This window comes from Sphaeramia orbicularis, chromosome 5, assembly GCF_902148855.1.
Source record: "Sphaeramia orbicularis chromosome 5, fSphaOr1.1, whole genome shotgun sequence".
In the NCBI taxonomy this organism is placed as follows: Eukaryota; Metazoa; Chordata; class Actinopteri; order Kurtiformes; family Apogonidae; genus Sphaeramia; species Sphaeramia orbicularis.
Genome location: NC_043961.1, coordinates 65,791 through 81,610, shown reverse-complemented (window position 1 = coordinate 81,610; position 15,820 = coordinate 65,791).

Below are 15,820 nucleotides of genomic sequence, written 5' to 3'. Positions count from 1 at the left end.
TATTTTATTTTAATAGAACTTCAGGGCAAAAGTCCCATCTGCAGTGAGGACAGTGTTAATGAAGTCACTGATGACAGGTTTGACCAACAGCGCCCTCTGCTGGTGGAACTTATGTTACACCATATACTTGAAAAAGCCATTCATGAACTCATCTTCTCTAAATTACATTTCACAAACTCACTCCTTTCTTGCATATGTCAAAATTCTGATTTGAATAGTCTACATCACAGTATTTATTTCAAAGATGTCAAACTCATTTTAGTTCAGGTTCCACATCCAGACCGATGGGATCTGAACTGGGCCGGACCAGTGAAATAAAAACAGAATAACCTGTAAATAATGACAGGTTTGTTTGTTTGGGTTTTTGGTTTTTTCCACAAAAACACAATAAAGTATGATAATGTTTACATTTGCAAACTATTCAATCAAAAAACATCTGAATAACCTAAAAAAAAAGGCATTTTTAAAGGAAAATACGTGCAATTTTAACAATGTTGTACTTAAACGTATCATTTATACGTGTGAATTATGGATCAGATCTACAAAGACACTAAACATTCAGTAACAGACAGAATATTCTTCAAATTGCCCTTAATTTTCTGTAGACCTTTCAGAATTATCATATTTGTTCATGTTATTCACATTTTATTTTTAAAGGATAGTTTGTAAATGTAAATATTTTCATTATTTAATGGGGGGTTTTTTGCACTAAAACAAAGAGAAAATGTTGTTATCATTATTTATAGGTGTAATGTACTATTTTTGTCACTTTAAACCCAGAAGAAAACTTGGAGCCATTGTCTACAGGTTATTATACTATTATTATACTTCAGAGCCCAGCTGGTCTGGATGTGACCTCTGAACTAAAACAACTTTGACGTCCTTCAAAAAATCATGGGAAGAAATGCTTCTAGGGATTCAGAAAGTAGACGACAAACAGGAAAAAAGACTCATTTTTCTTCCTGTTCGTCACGTTTGACAGCCTTCATCTTGAAATATCCTCAGTGTCATTTTTGTATTTTACAAATCCATCCTGTGGACCGGATTAGAACCTGTAGTGGGCCGGATTAGAACCTGTAGTGGACCGGATTAGAACCTGTAGTGGGCCGGATTAGAACCTGTAGTGGACCGGATTAGAACCTGTAGTGGGCCGGATTAGAACCTGTAGTGGGCCGGTTTTGAACCTGTAGTTGACCGGATTAGAACCTGTAGTGGGCCGGTTTTGAACCTGTAGTTGACCGGATTAGAACCTGTAGTGGGCCGGATTAGAACCTGTAGTGGACCGGATTAGAACCTGTAGTGGGCCAGTTTTGAACCTGTAGTGGGCCGGTTTTGAACCTGTAGTGGACCGGATTAGAACCTGTAGTGGGCCAGTTTTGAACCTGTAGTTGACCGGATTAGAACCTGTAGTGGGCCGGATTAGAACCTGTAGTGGACCGGATTAGAACCTGTAGTGGGCCAGTTTTGAACCTGTAGTGGGCCAGATTAGAACCTGTAGTGGGCCGGTTTTGAACCTGTAGTTGACCGGATTAGAACCTGTAGTGGGCCGGTTTTGAACCTGTAGTGGACCGGATTAGAACCTGTAGTGGACCGGATTAGAACCTGTAGTGGACCGGATTAGAACCTGTAGTGGACCGGATTAGAACCTGTAGTGGGCCAGTTTTGAACCTGTAGTGGGCCGGTTTTGGTCCACAGGCTGCATGTTCGACCCCCTGGCTGCTTTGTGAGGCTTTCAGGTCGAGGTTTGTGTGATTCCATGCTGAGCTGTGCTGAGTTCAGGTTCAGAGGAGAAACCGTCTTTCAGTCCAACCTGCCATCTTTTCCACAGGGTTTCTGCAGGTCAGGAAAAAGTATTAAAAGTCATTAAATAGATTTTGTGAAAATTAGTGCCTTAAATGGCATTAAAAAGCCTTAAATTTGATGTCCAGAGGCATTAAAAAATTAAATACACTTGATGGAAAAAAGTATTGTTGTTCACAATTTATTTTGATTCTATAAACATTGAATAATTTGGATTGGAAGTATAGTGTGATGATTGACAGGTGGAACCCTTGAATTTTCTGTTGTTTATGGCTGATGTACGAAGTCACAGCGGCGGATGCTTGGAATGCAGCGTGCTGTGAGCGTGTTCATGCTGTGGCAGAAGAGCAGAGCGAATATTAGTAAATGTGGGAAAAATGGGAAAATGCAAGTTTCAGCGGAAGTGATTGGAGGAGGAACTATTTAGAACCTGGTTAAAGCCTGTGGACGGTAAACTGTCATAAAACTAGATATAAAAGTGTGTCTGCAGTTGGACATGGGCATTAAATGTGTTTAAAGTGGCATTAAAAGGGCATTCAAAAGCATTCAATTAGATTAGCTGAAACCTGCACAAACGCTGGGACACACATTCAGTCATTTCAACCAAACTGTCGCTGACAAACAGCAGTGAAAACCAAACTGACTCAGCCCAGAGGCAGTGGGAAAAAAAAGGTTTGGCTTTTATTCATCAGCTTCTGCTCTGATCATAGGTAATAATAATAATAATACTAATACTAATACTAATAATAATAATCTTTATCTTTATCTCTCTAAGCACCTCTTTGTTTGTGGCTACAGCTGCAGGTTTATTCCAGCAGAGGGAGACAAACTCCACCTGTTACAGACAACAGCCACTGATAATGAGGTTAAAGTTACAAGGATTTAATGAGTTTACAGTTTTATCTTCATCATAAAACATCCTAAAATATGGATAAACCTTGAAGATAATAAAAATAGTTTTTGTTTTTATGAGTAGTTTTAGACAAACTGACCTTCACTCTGTTAGTTTTGACATTTCCATGTTTTACAAAAAGTTTTCATCCGTACAAGCTGAAAACAGTTTCTATTTGTTTCATTTAATGTCTTTTCACTGTTAGTTTTATTAGATTTTCTCTTCCTTCCTTAAATTAAGCTGAAGCTTGTATTTACCAGATATTCTGACATTTAGGAAGAAACCAAGTGAATCAGATTGTCTTCTTCTGGTGGTAGTTGTGACAGACTTCCATAGATGTAAGAGCTGCTCCTCTTCTACAGGACATGACTTGTGTGTGTGTGTGTGTGTGTGTGTGTGTGTGTGTGTGTGTGTTTATACTGGAGCTCTGAACACACACCAGCTCCTAACGTCCATATTTAGTCTGTGAGCTGGTCCGGCCGCTCTGCTGTTTATGACAAGCAGACACAAGACACAACCTGCATTTTACAGCCGCATAAGGCCTGTGTTTGTGTCCTGGCAGAACAGCGGACGTCCCGTTACACAGTCCGCCTGACAATGACTGAACCCACACACAACCCTGGAAGAAGAGGAGTCACTTTTATCACTTCGACGTCACACTGCTATTCTGCACATGCAACATTCAGGACACTGGACTCTGTTTATGATTATTCTGTTTATCTATGTCAGCTGATGAATGCAGAACTCGTCACTAGTCTCTTTTCCACTGGACATCTGCGAAAAACTTTACCCATATTTACTAAATGTCCAAAAAACAGAAATGCACAATGTTGGTTTTTCCATTAAATCAAAAATGCGATGATTTATTTATTTTTTATCGCAAGATGACCCGAGAAGTCATTCCATAAACATGGCGACAAAGGTAAATATCATGTTGAGTTACAGATAGATTCATTATTATTCTATATTAGCCCTCTGTCTCCTCCTAAATTAAAAAAAGGATTGGGTTTCCTGGTGTGTCCACACACACACACACACACACGTTTCTTTTAAAACTCTTGTTGTAACATCCGTCAACATTCTTTTTTATTTTTTTATTCACCTGACTCTAGTTTTGCGTGATATACCAATTGCACTTTGCCCACAAAAACACCTCTTGCAAATGCAAAAAGAGTTTCGCAAAAATTGTTGTTTTTCCGTTAGGTAAATTTTTATGCGCAAGTTATTTTTGCACAATCTGAGGGTCAATGGAAAGCAACTAATGCCAAAAAGGCTATTCTATTCTATTCTATTCTATTCTATTCTATTGTAACATGTCATGACAAACATAAATATGGTGTTGATTTCCAGATGTATTCATTATTATTCGGTCTTACTCCTCTATCTCCTACTAAATTCTAAAATGATGTGCTTTCCTGGTGTGTCCACACATACACACGTTTGTTCTTCTTCGCTTGTTGTAACGTACGTCAACGTCCAGTTTTTAATTCACCTGACTCTAGTTGGGGAAAAAAGGTCTTTCCACTGCAGTTTTGCTGATAGAACATTTGTACTATGCTCAAATTTTTCCATTAGGTTAATTTTTATGCGCAGGTTATTTTTGCTCAGTCTGAGGTTCAGTGGAAAAGCCACTAGTGTGCAGTGTTTACTAAAGGCAGCTGTTCCTGTCGCTCTTTAATAGTTTTTTTATTTAGTTAAGTTCAGTTTATTTCAAATATATTATAATTACTATGGCGCAATTTTAACTCTATTCTGCCTCTGCTTATCATTTGTAAATGTGCATTATAACTGACAGATCACAACGGATCTGAAAATACACCAAATATTTGAGTAACTGGCAGAATATTAGTCAAATTGCACTTACTTCTCTTAGGACATTTCTAGTTTTTCATATTTTTTTGTGAAAGGCTAGTTTGTAAATTTACACATTTTCATGTAATTTCACTTTTTTTACACTAAAACAGAGGAAACATTTGGAATAGTCATTATTTGCAGGTTTTTATGGTCGTATTTTACTGATCTGACCCACTTGAGACTAAAGTAGGGCTTTATATGGACCTGAAGTTAAAGGATTGACTGTTCATATCTTCTGTGTAATTTTTGCATTTCACAAATTCATCCTACTGGCCAGATTAGACCCTTTGGCGGGCCGGTTTTGGCCCCCGGGCCGTATGTTTGACAGCTGTGATCTACATGATTAGTGAATAAATATAGGAAAATACATCATTTACACTGAAAAATGCAAAATATGGAAGATAATATTATAATAAATGGTGATAAATCATTTAAGAAAGGTAAAATAGAGAGAAAAGGTCATTTATGAACTACCGTAAAAGCAGCGCTGGGTCTTTAAGGGTTAAAAACACTTCCTTTGCAGGAATACACTCATAAAATAGCAAAGCCTGAAGAGGAAAACTACAGGAAGTCCAAACACATTTATGAAGTCAAATATGAGGAATATAATATTTGGCTGTGTTTACTTCATCATAAAGCATATATTCAGTGAAGGCAACATAAAGAACCGTGGATTATCCTGGACTTTTTCTGGAGTGTTCTGTGTAGGTCTGGGTGAGTCACACTAAAGGTCCAGATCCGTCAGTATACGCTCAGTAATGATCCTGATAAGTGTGACGGCTCCATTTTGTCCCAGTTTAATGGTAGATTTGGAAAATGTCTTTGAGGTCAGAAAATGACAAACAGCAGAACGCTTCACAGATTTGTGCTGCCCATCATCCTGAGTGGCCTCACTAGGTCGTCTGTGACTAAGAGGCTGACGGAAACCAGAAATGAGTCAAAACAAAACAAAAAAAACAGAAATGAGTAGGTTCGGATGTATTCTGTACCGTTCAGTCAGACAAGAAAGAAAAGCGTGGGTTCAGTGAGTCTGTGCAGAGGATGTGTTATCAGTGTTGGAAATGAACAGGCTTTGACTTCCTCTGCACAGAGCTGAGGGGCGGAGTCAGCTGCAGGGGCTGATGGGAGAGCCCATGCTAACGGCTATCAGCTAGCTTACAGATGCTGCAAAACTGTAGAAAATGTATGAAGTATTTGAGTGAAAAGGTCATTTTCTGTCTTTTTAGTCTTTTTCTGACAGTCTTTTCATCTTCTTATGCTGGATTTAGCTGTAAATGCTACAGGAAGCTACGTTTTTACAGCAGCATCTGGTTGTATTTCATTACACCCCCCCCCCCACGAAGGTTCAGTTTGTTTGTTAAAACTATTGGTTGAATTCTTACCAAATTGGGTTTATTGATTGCCAGTGACCCAGAATAGATCTCAGTACATTTTAGGAATAGCAGGTCAAACCTAAAAGTTTATTGTGAATTAAAAAAAAAAAAAAATCCCTATTTACTTATAATGGGCAACATTTGTCTGCAGCAGCAAAACTACCGGCTGAATTCAGACCAAACTGGGTTTACAGACTGCCAGTGACTCAGAATAGATATTATTACATTTTGGGAAAAGTAGGTCAAAGTTTTTTAATGTTTTCAATTATTTTTTCTAAATTTTAAAATCTTTTTTCTTCTCCCATTTACTTACAATGAGCAACATTTAAAACGTGTATAAAAACCTACATTTGTGCGAGGGGTGGCGTTTGTTGTGCCTGGAACCACTTGTTTAATGATCCTACTATAATGGACGTTCTGCGCGTCTTTGTCCGGCGCCTGTCGCAGCACAGGACGGCATACGGGTGCAATGCTGCTGTTGCACCACGGGAGGGCGCTATCGTACAACGGCACCACGGGTACGATGCAGCTAGTTCATATCATTAGAATGTGGGATGTAAGGATTGTTGCTATGGGTCAAGGTCAAGTTTATTTAAATCGCACATTTAGAAGACCACAAGGTGCCCGAAGATATAAGTAAAATACATACATGTGATTAAGAATACAAAAAAATAAAATATGCTGAAACAGATCCAGAATAAATGGAACACCTGAAACACACCCAGTAGGTCAGCAGATCAAAGTCACACAGTTGCATTAAACTTTACTTTATTACTACTTGTATTATATATCAGTACAACCCTTAGAACCCACATTTTGAAGGTGCATTTCCATCAAACTGTTTTTATTTGCCTGGAGCCTATCCCAGCATCCTGTGGGCAAAGGTGGGGTAATTATACTAATGATATGGAAATTAATATTTGACTTTTTTTTTTGCACATTTTGCTTTTATTGTCATAACTGCAAAGTCACTGTGATGTTCTGCAGTGGTTCGGATGTAGACTACACATCTATACTTAGTCAAAGTACTTTGGATGTCATGACACTTGCAAATGAGGCAACGATGCTAACGAAGGCTAACAATAAGGCAATTCAGATTTTACTGCTCATGGCTAATGATGCAAAATGAATCAGCAGCGTTAGGAGATTACAGTTACCAGATATCACAATCTGAACAAAAATAGGACTTAGACAATTATGCTAATGATATGACAATTCACATTTTTCTTTTTCTTTCTTTCTTTTTTTTTTTTTACACGTTTTACTATTATCACAACTGACAAGTCATTCTGATGTTATGTAGCTGTAAAAATGTAAACGATACTCCAAATGAAAGAAAGAGTAAAAGTACCAGTAGTAGTAAAAGTACTTTTTATTCACTAAGTGAGGCACAGGCAGTTATGCTAATGAAGGCTAACGATATGATGTTCCTGTGTGGCGTTCACTGGTCCACATCCTGGTTGGTTTTTTCAGACACCAGCCCTGTCTGTCTGTCGTTCATCCATCTGTCTGTCTGTCGTCCATCCATCTGTCTGTCTGTCATCCATCCGTCTGTCTGTCATCCATCTGTCTGTCGTTCATCCATCTGTCTGTCTGTCATCCATCCGTCTGTCTGTCATCCATCTGTCTGTCGTTCATCCATCTGTCTGTCTGTCGTCCATCTGTCTGTCTTTCATCCATCTGTCTGTCTGTCATCCATCTGTCTGTCTGTCGTCCATCCGTCTGTCTGTCATCCATCTGTCTGTCGTTCATCCATCTGTCTGTCTGTCGTCCATCTGTCTTTCTTTCATCCATCCATCTGTCTGTCGTCCATCTGTCTCTTTCATCCATCTGTCTGTCGTCCATCCATCTGTCTTTCATCCATCCGTCTGTCGTCCATCTGTCTGTCTGTCGTCCATCCATCTGTCTTTCATCCATCCATCTGTCTGTCGTCCATCTGTCTCTTTCATCCATCTGTCTTTCATCCATCCATCTGTCTGTCGTCCATCTGTCTGTCTGTCGTCCATCTGTCTGTCGTTCATCCATCTGTCTCTGTCGTCCATCCGTCTGTCTGTCATCCATCTGTCTGTCGTTCATCCATCTGTCTGTCTGTCGTCCATCTGTCTGTCTTTTGTCCATCTGTCTTTCTTTCATCCATCCATCTGTCTGTCGTCCATCTGTCTCTTTCATCCATCTGTCTGTCGTCCATCCATCTGTCTTTCATCCATCCATCTGTCTGTCGTCCATCTGTCTGTCTGTCGTCCATCCATCTGTCTTTCATCCATCCATCTGTCTGTCGTCCATCTGTCTGTCTTTCATCCATCTGTCTGTCTGTCGTCCATCTTTCTGTCTTTTGTCCATCTGTCTTTCTTTCATCCATCCATCTGTCTGTCGTCCATCTGTCTTTCTTTCATCCATCCATCTGTCTACCGTCCATCCATCTGTCTTTCATCCATCCATCTGTCTGTCGTCCATCTGTCTGTCTTTCATCCATCTGTCTGTCTGTCGTCCATCTGTCTGTCTTTTGTCCATCTGTCTTTCTTTCATCCATCCATCTGTCTGTCGTCCATCTGTCTGTCTTTCATCCATCTGTCTGTCTTTTGTCCATCTGTCTGTCTTTCGTCCATCTGTCTGTCGTCCATCCATCTGTCTGTCTTTCATCCATCTGTCTGTCTTTTGTCCATCTGTCTGTCTTTTGTCCATCTGTCTGTCTTTCATCCATCTGTCTGTCTTTTGTCCATCTGTCTGTCTTTCATCCATCTGTCTGTCTTTTGTCCATCTGTCTGTCGTCCATCCATCTGTCTGTCTGTCGTCCATCTGTCTGTCTTTTGTCCATCTGTCTGTCTTTCGTCCATCTGTCTGTCTTTTGTCCATCTGTCTGTCGTCCATCCATCTGTCTGTCTTTCGTCCATCTGTCTGTCTTTTGTCCATCTGTCTGTCGTCCATCCATCTGTCTGTCTTTTGTCCATCTGTCTTTCTTTCATCCATCTGTCTGTCTGTCGTCCATCTGTCTGTCTTTTGTCCATCTGTCTGTCTTTCATCCATCTGTCTGTCTTTCATCCATCTGTCTGTCTTTCGTCCATCTGTCTGTCTTTCATCCATCTGTCTGTCTTTTGTCCATCTGTTTGTCTTTCGTCCATCTGTCTGTCTTTCATCCATCTGTCTGTCTTTTGTCCATCCGTCTGTCTTTCGTCCATCTGTCTGTCTTTCGTCCATCTGTCTGTCTTTCATCCATCTGTCTGTCGTCCATCTGTCTTTCTTTCATCCATCCATCTGTCTGTCGTCCATCTGTCTCTTTCATCCATCTGTCTGTCTGTCGTCCATCCATCTGTCTTTCATCCATCCATCTGTCTGTCATCCATCTGTCTGTCTTTCATCCATCTGTCTGTCTGTCGTCCATCTGTCTGTCTTTTGTCCATCTGTCTGTCTTTCATCCATCCATCTGTCTGTCGTCCATCTGTCTGTCTTTCATCCATCTGTCTGTCTTTTGTCCATCTGTCTGTCTTTCGTCCATCTGTCTGTCGTCCATCCATCTGTCTGTCTGTTGTCCATCTGTCTTTCTTTCATACATCCATCTGTCTGTTGTCCATCTGTCTGTCTGTCGTCCATCCATCTGTCTTTCATCCATCCATCTGTCTGTCGTCCATCTGTCTGTCTTTCATCCATCCGTCTGTCTGTCGTCCATCCGTCTGTCTGTCATCCATCCGTCTGTCTGTCGTCCATCTGTCTGTCTTTCATCCATCCGTCTGTCTGTCGTCCATCTGTCTCTTTCATCCATCTGTCTGTCTGTCGTCCATCCATCTGTCTTTCATCCATCCATCTGTCTGTCGTCCATCTGTCTGTCTTTCATCCATGTGTCTGTCTGTCGTCCATGTGTCTGTCTTTTGTCCATCTGTCTTTCTTTCATACATCCATCTGTCTGTTGTCCATCTGTCTGTCTTTCATCCATCTGTCTGTCTTTTGTCCATCCGTCTGTCTTTCGTCCATCTGTCTGTCTTTCGTCCATCTGTCTGTCTTTCATCCATCTGTCTGTCTTTCGTCCATCTGTCTGTCTTTTGTCCATCTGTCTGTCTTTCGTCCATCTGTCTGTCTTTCGTCCATCTGTCTGTCTTTTGTCCATCTGTCTGTCTTTCATCCATCTGTCTGTCTTTTGTCCATCTGTTTGTCTTTCGTCCATCTGTCTTTCTTTCATCCATCTGTCTGTCTTTCATCCATCTGTCTGTCTTTTGTCCATCTGTCTGTCTTTCGTCCATCTGTCTGTCTTTCATCCATCTGTCTGTCGTCCATCTGTCTTTCTTTCATCCATCCATCTGTCTGTCGTCCATCTGTCTCTTTCATCCATCTGTCTGTCTGTCGTCCATCCATCTGTCTTTCATCCATCCATCTGTCTGTCATCCATCTGTCTGTCTTTCATCCATCTGTCTGTCTGTCGTCCATCTGTCTGTCTTTTGTCCATCTGTCTGTCTTTCATCCATCCATCTGTCTGTCGTCCATCTGTCTGTCTTTCATCCATCTGTCTGTCTTTTGTCCATCTGTCTGTCTTTCGTCCATCTGTCTGTCGTCCATCCATCTGTCTGTCTGTCTTTCATCTGTCTGTCTGTCGTCTATCCGTCTGTCTGTCGTCCATCCATCTGTCTGTCGTCCATCTGTCTGTCTTTCATCCATCTGTCTGTCTTTCATCCATCCGTCTGTCTGTCATCCATCCGTCTGTCTGTCGTCCATCTGTCTGTCTTTCATCCATCTGTCTGTCTTTCATCCATCCGTCTGTCTGTCGTCCATCTGTCTCTTTCATCCATCCATCTGTCTGTTGTCCATCTGTCTGTCTTTCATCCATCTGTCTGTCGTCCATCCATCTGTCTGTCTTTTGTCCATCTGTCTGTCGTCCATCCATCTGTCTGTGTTTCGTCCATCTGTCTGTCTTTTGTCCATCTGTCTGTCGTCCATCCATCTGTCTGTCTTTTGTCCATCTGTCTTTCTTTCATCCATCTGTCTGTCTTTCGTCCATCTGTCTGTCTTTCATCCATCTGTCTGTCTTTCATCCATCTGTCTGTCTTTCGTCCATCTGTCTGTCTTTCATCCATCTGTCTGTCTTTTGTCCATCTGTCTCTTTCGTCCATCTGTCTTTCTTTCATCCATCTGTCTGTCTTTCATCCATCTGTCTGTCTTTTGTCCATCTGTCTGTCTTTCGTCCATCTGTCAGTCTTTCGTCCATCTGTCTGTCTTTCATCCATCTGTCTGTCGTCCATCTGTCTTTCTTTCATCCGTCCATCTGTCTGTCGTCCATCTGTCTCTTTCATCCATCTGTCTGTCTGTCGTCCATCCATCTGTCTGTCATCCATCTGTCTGTCTTTCATCCATCCATCTGTCTGTCGTCCATCTGTCTGTCTTTCATCCATCTGTCTGTCTTTCATCCATCTGTCTGTCTGTCGTCCATCTGTCTGTCTTTCATCCATCTGTCTGTCGTCCATCCATCTGTCTGTCGTCCATCTGTCTGTCTTTCATCCATCTGTCTGTCTTTCATCCATCTGTCTGTCTGTCGTCCATCCGTCTGTCTGTCGTCCATCCGTCTGTCTGTCATCCATCCGTCTGTCTGTCGTCCATCTGTCTCTTTCATCCATCTGTCTGTCTGTCGTCCATCCATCTGTCTTTCATCCATCCATCTGTCTGTCGTCCATCTGTCTGTCTTTCATCCATCTGTCTGTCTGTCGTCCATCTGTCTGTCTTTTGTCCATCTGTCTTTCTTTCATACATCCATCTGTCTGTTGTCCATCTGTCTGTCTGTCATCCATCCATCTGTCTTTCATCCATCCATCTGTCTGTCGTCCATCTGTCTGTCTTTCATCCATCCGTCTGTCTGTCGTCCATCCGTCTGTCTGTCATCCATCCGTCTGTCTGTCGTCCATCTGTCTGTCTTTCATCCATCCGTCTGTCTGTCGTCCATCTGTCTCTTTCATCCATCTGTCTGTCTGTCGTCCATCCATCTGTCTTTCATCCATCCATCTGTCTGTCGTCCATCTGTCTGTCTTTCATCCATCTGTCTGTCGTCCATCTGTCTGTCTTTTGTCCATCTGTCTTTCTTTCATACATCCATCTGTCTGTTGTCCATCTGTCTGTCTTTCATCCATCTGTCTGTCGTCCATCCATCTGTCTGTCTTTTGTCCATCCGTCTGTCTTTCGTCCATCTGTCTGTCTTTCGTCCATCTGTCTGTCTTTCGTCCATCTGTCTGTCTTTTGTCCATCTGTCTGTCTTTCATCCATCTGTCTGTCTTTCGTCCATCTGTCTGTCTTTCATCCATCTGTCTGTCTTTCGTCCATCTGTCTGTCTTTCATCCATCTGTCTGCCTTTTGTCCATCTGTCTGCCTTTTGTCCATCTGTCTGTCTTTTGTCCATCTGTCTTTCTTTCATACATCCATCTGTCTGTCTTTTGTCCATCCGTCTGTCTTTCGTCCATCTGTCTGTCTTTCGTCCATCTGTCTGTCTTTCGTCCATCTGTCTGTCTTTTGTCCATCTGTCTGTCTTTCGTCCATCTGTCTGTCTTTCATCCATCTGTCTGTCTTTCGTCCATCTGTCTGTCTTTCATCCATCTGTCTGCCTTTTGTCCATCTGTCTGCCTTTTGTCCATCTGTCTTTCATCCATCTGTCTGTCGTCCATCCATCTGTCTGTCTTTCATCCATCTGTCTGTCGTCCATCCATCTGTCTGTCTTTCATTCATCTGTCTTTCTGTCCGTTCTCTGCATCTCTTTTTTTTGAAACCCAGCTCTGTTTAATTCCCGTCTCACCCCCCACCCCCACCCCCCCACCCACCCTCCCTCTGAGACTCCATCCCATCCCGTCCTTCCCTTTGTTTCCGTCTCTTCCTCCCACTCCTTCTTCCCCTGTTTCGTTCCATCTCTCATCATCCGCTGCCTTCAGCTAACCGGCCTCCCAGCAGAGCGCCACCGATACAATTCAACTCAGTGGCGCTGCAGTGTTTCCCACCCCCTCTCTACCTGCCCCCCCCTTCTACTTCCCACCCCCTCTCTACCTGCACCCCCCTTCTACCTCCCACCCCCTCTCTAACTGCTCCCCCCCACCTCCCACCCCCTCTCTACCTGCCCCCCCCTCTACCTCCCACCCCCTCTTTAACTGCCCCCCCTCTACCTCCCACCCCCTCTCTACCTGCACCCCCCTTCTACCTCCCACCCCCTCTCTAACTGCCCCCCCCCCCACCTCCCACCCCCTCTCTAACTGCACCCCCCTTCTACCTCCCACCCCCTCTCTACCTGCCCCCCCCTCTACCTCCCACCCCCTCTCTAACTGCCCCTCCCCACCTCCCACCGCCTCTCTAACTGCACCCCCCTTCTCCCTCCCACCCCCTCTCTACCTGCCCCCCCACTTCCCACCCCCTCTCTACCTGCCCCCCCCTTCTGCCTCCCACCCCCTCTCTACCTGCCCCCCCCTCTACCTCCCACCCCCTCTCTACCTGCACCCCCCTTCTACTTCCCACCCCCTCTCTACCTGCCCCCCCCTTCTACTTCCCACCCCCTCTCTACCTGCCCCCCCACTTCCCCCCCCCTCTCTACCTGCCCCCCCCTTCTACCTCCCAGCCCCTCTCTACCTGCCCCCCCACTTCCCACCCCCTCTCTACCTGCCCCCCCACTTCCCACCCCCTCTCTACCTGCCCCCCCACTTCCCAGCCCGTCTCTACCTGCCCCTCCACGGCTCCGTCGACACTTCCTACCTTTGTCCACCTGTGTAGTGTCCTGCAGCTGCAGCGCTGCGCCCACGCCTGTGCTTCCCATCCATGCAGTCCCAGAACAGACTGTCTGATCTGCAGCCGCACAAACCACACCTGACACCTTCCACTGGGGGAGGACCAGAGAAGGCTTTACTGCCTCCTACTCCTGTTTCAGCATGTACACTTCCATTTAATCTGTTTTATTGTCATCATTATTATTATTATTAGCATTATTATTATTATTATTATTTACTATTACTATTATTATTTATTTCTTGAATTTTGTGGTTTGTTTGCTCATCAGTCATTTCTGTACCAGTACTTATATTTTTTGCTGGTTGATTTTGTTTTGATTTCACTGTCTACATGTTCAAAATAAACATTTCATTCATTCATTCATTCATTCATTCATTCATTCATTCGTCAGTGTCGTTCAACTCAACAGACTGACCTCCAAACTGCTTCTACATCAGTGACCAATCACCTCCAAAACAACTGTGCCTGAGAAACTTAACACAAACCATCACTGACAGTGGTAAAAAAATGACCACATACAGGCTGGACTGGGTCGTGTTAAACAATGATTTAATTTTTACTTTTACAGCTACGAACCTTTTTTCAATTACATATAACTTTTATGTTTCTTAATTTAAATACCTGTTCATGTACAGACTTGTACTGTTGTGTTGTGATGGGGGATTTGGTGTGAGCTGCTGGACATCGTGAATTGAATCTTCTATTCTATTCTATTCTATTCTATTCTATTCTATTCTATTCTATTCTATTCTGTTCTACTCTACTCTACTCTACTCTACTCTACTCTACTCTATTCTATTCTATTCTATTCTATTCTATTCTATTCTATTCTATTCTACTCTACTCTACTCTATTCTATTCTACTCTATTCTATTCTATTCTACTCTATTCTACTCTATTCTGTTCTACTCTACTCTATTCTATTCTATTCTACTCTATTCTATTCTACTCTATTCTATTCTACTCTACTGTACTCTACTCTGTTCTACTCTACTCTATTCTATTCTACTCTATTCTATTCTATTCTATTCTACTCTACTCTATTCTATTCTACTCTATTCTATTCTACTCTATTCTATTCTACTCTACTCTATTCTATTCTACTCTATTCTATTCTACTCTACTCTACTGTACTCTACTCTGTTCTACTGTACTCTACTCTATTCTATTCTACTCTATTGTATTCTACTCTATTCTACTCTATTCTGTTCTACTCTACTCTATTCTATTCTATTCTATTCTATTCTACTCTATTGTATTCTACTCTATTCTACTCTATTCTGTTCTACTCTACTCTACTCTATTCTATTCTATTCTATTCTACTCCTATTCTATTCTATTCTATTCTATTCTATTCTATTCTACTCTATTCTATTCTATTCTACTCTATTCTACTCTATTCTGTTCTACTCTACTCTACTCTATTCTATTCTACTCTATTCTATTCTATTCTATTCTACTCTACTGTACTCTACTCTGTTCTACTCTATTCTATTCTACTCTATTCTATTCTATTCTATTCTATTCTACTCTACTCTACTCTATTCTATTCTATTCTACTCTATTCTATTCTACTCTACTCTATTCTATTCTATTCTACTCTATTCTATTCTACTCTACTCTACTGTACTCTACTCTGTTCTACTGTACTCTACTCTATTCTATTCTATTCTACTCTATTGTATTCTACTCTATTCTACTCTATTCTGTTCTACTCTACTCTACTCTATTCTATTCTATTCTACTCCTATTCTATTCTATTCTATTCTACTCTACTCTATTCTGTTCTATTCTATTCTATTCTATTCTATTCTACTCTATTCTATTCTACTCTACTGTACTCTACTCTGTTCTACTCTACTCTACTCTATTCTATTCTACTCTATTCTACTCTATTCTACTCTACTCTACTCTATTCTATTCTATTCTATTCTACTCTATTCTACTCTACTGTACTCTACTCTGTTCTACTCTACTCTATTCTATTCTACTCTATTCTATTCTACTCTACTCTATTCTATTCTATTCTATTCTATTCTATTCTATTCTATTCTACTCTATTCTATTCTATTCTATTCTACTCTATTCTATTCTATTCTATTCTACTCTACTCTACTCTACTCTACTCTATTCTATTCTATTCTACTCTATTCTATTCTATTCTATT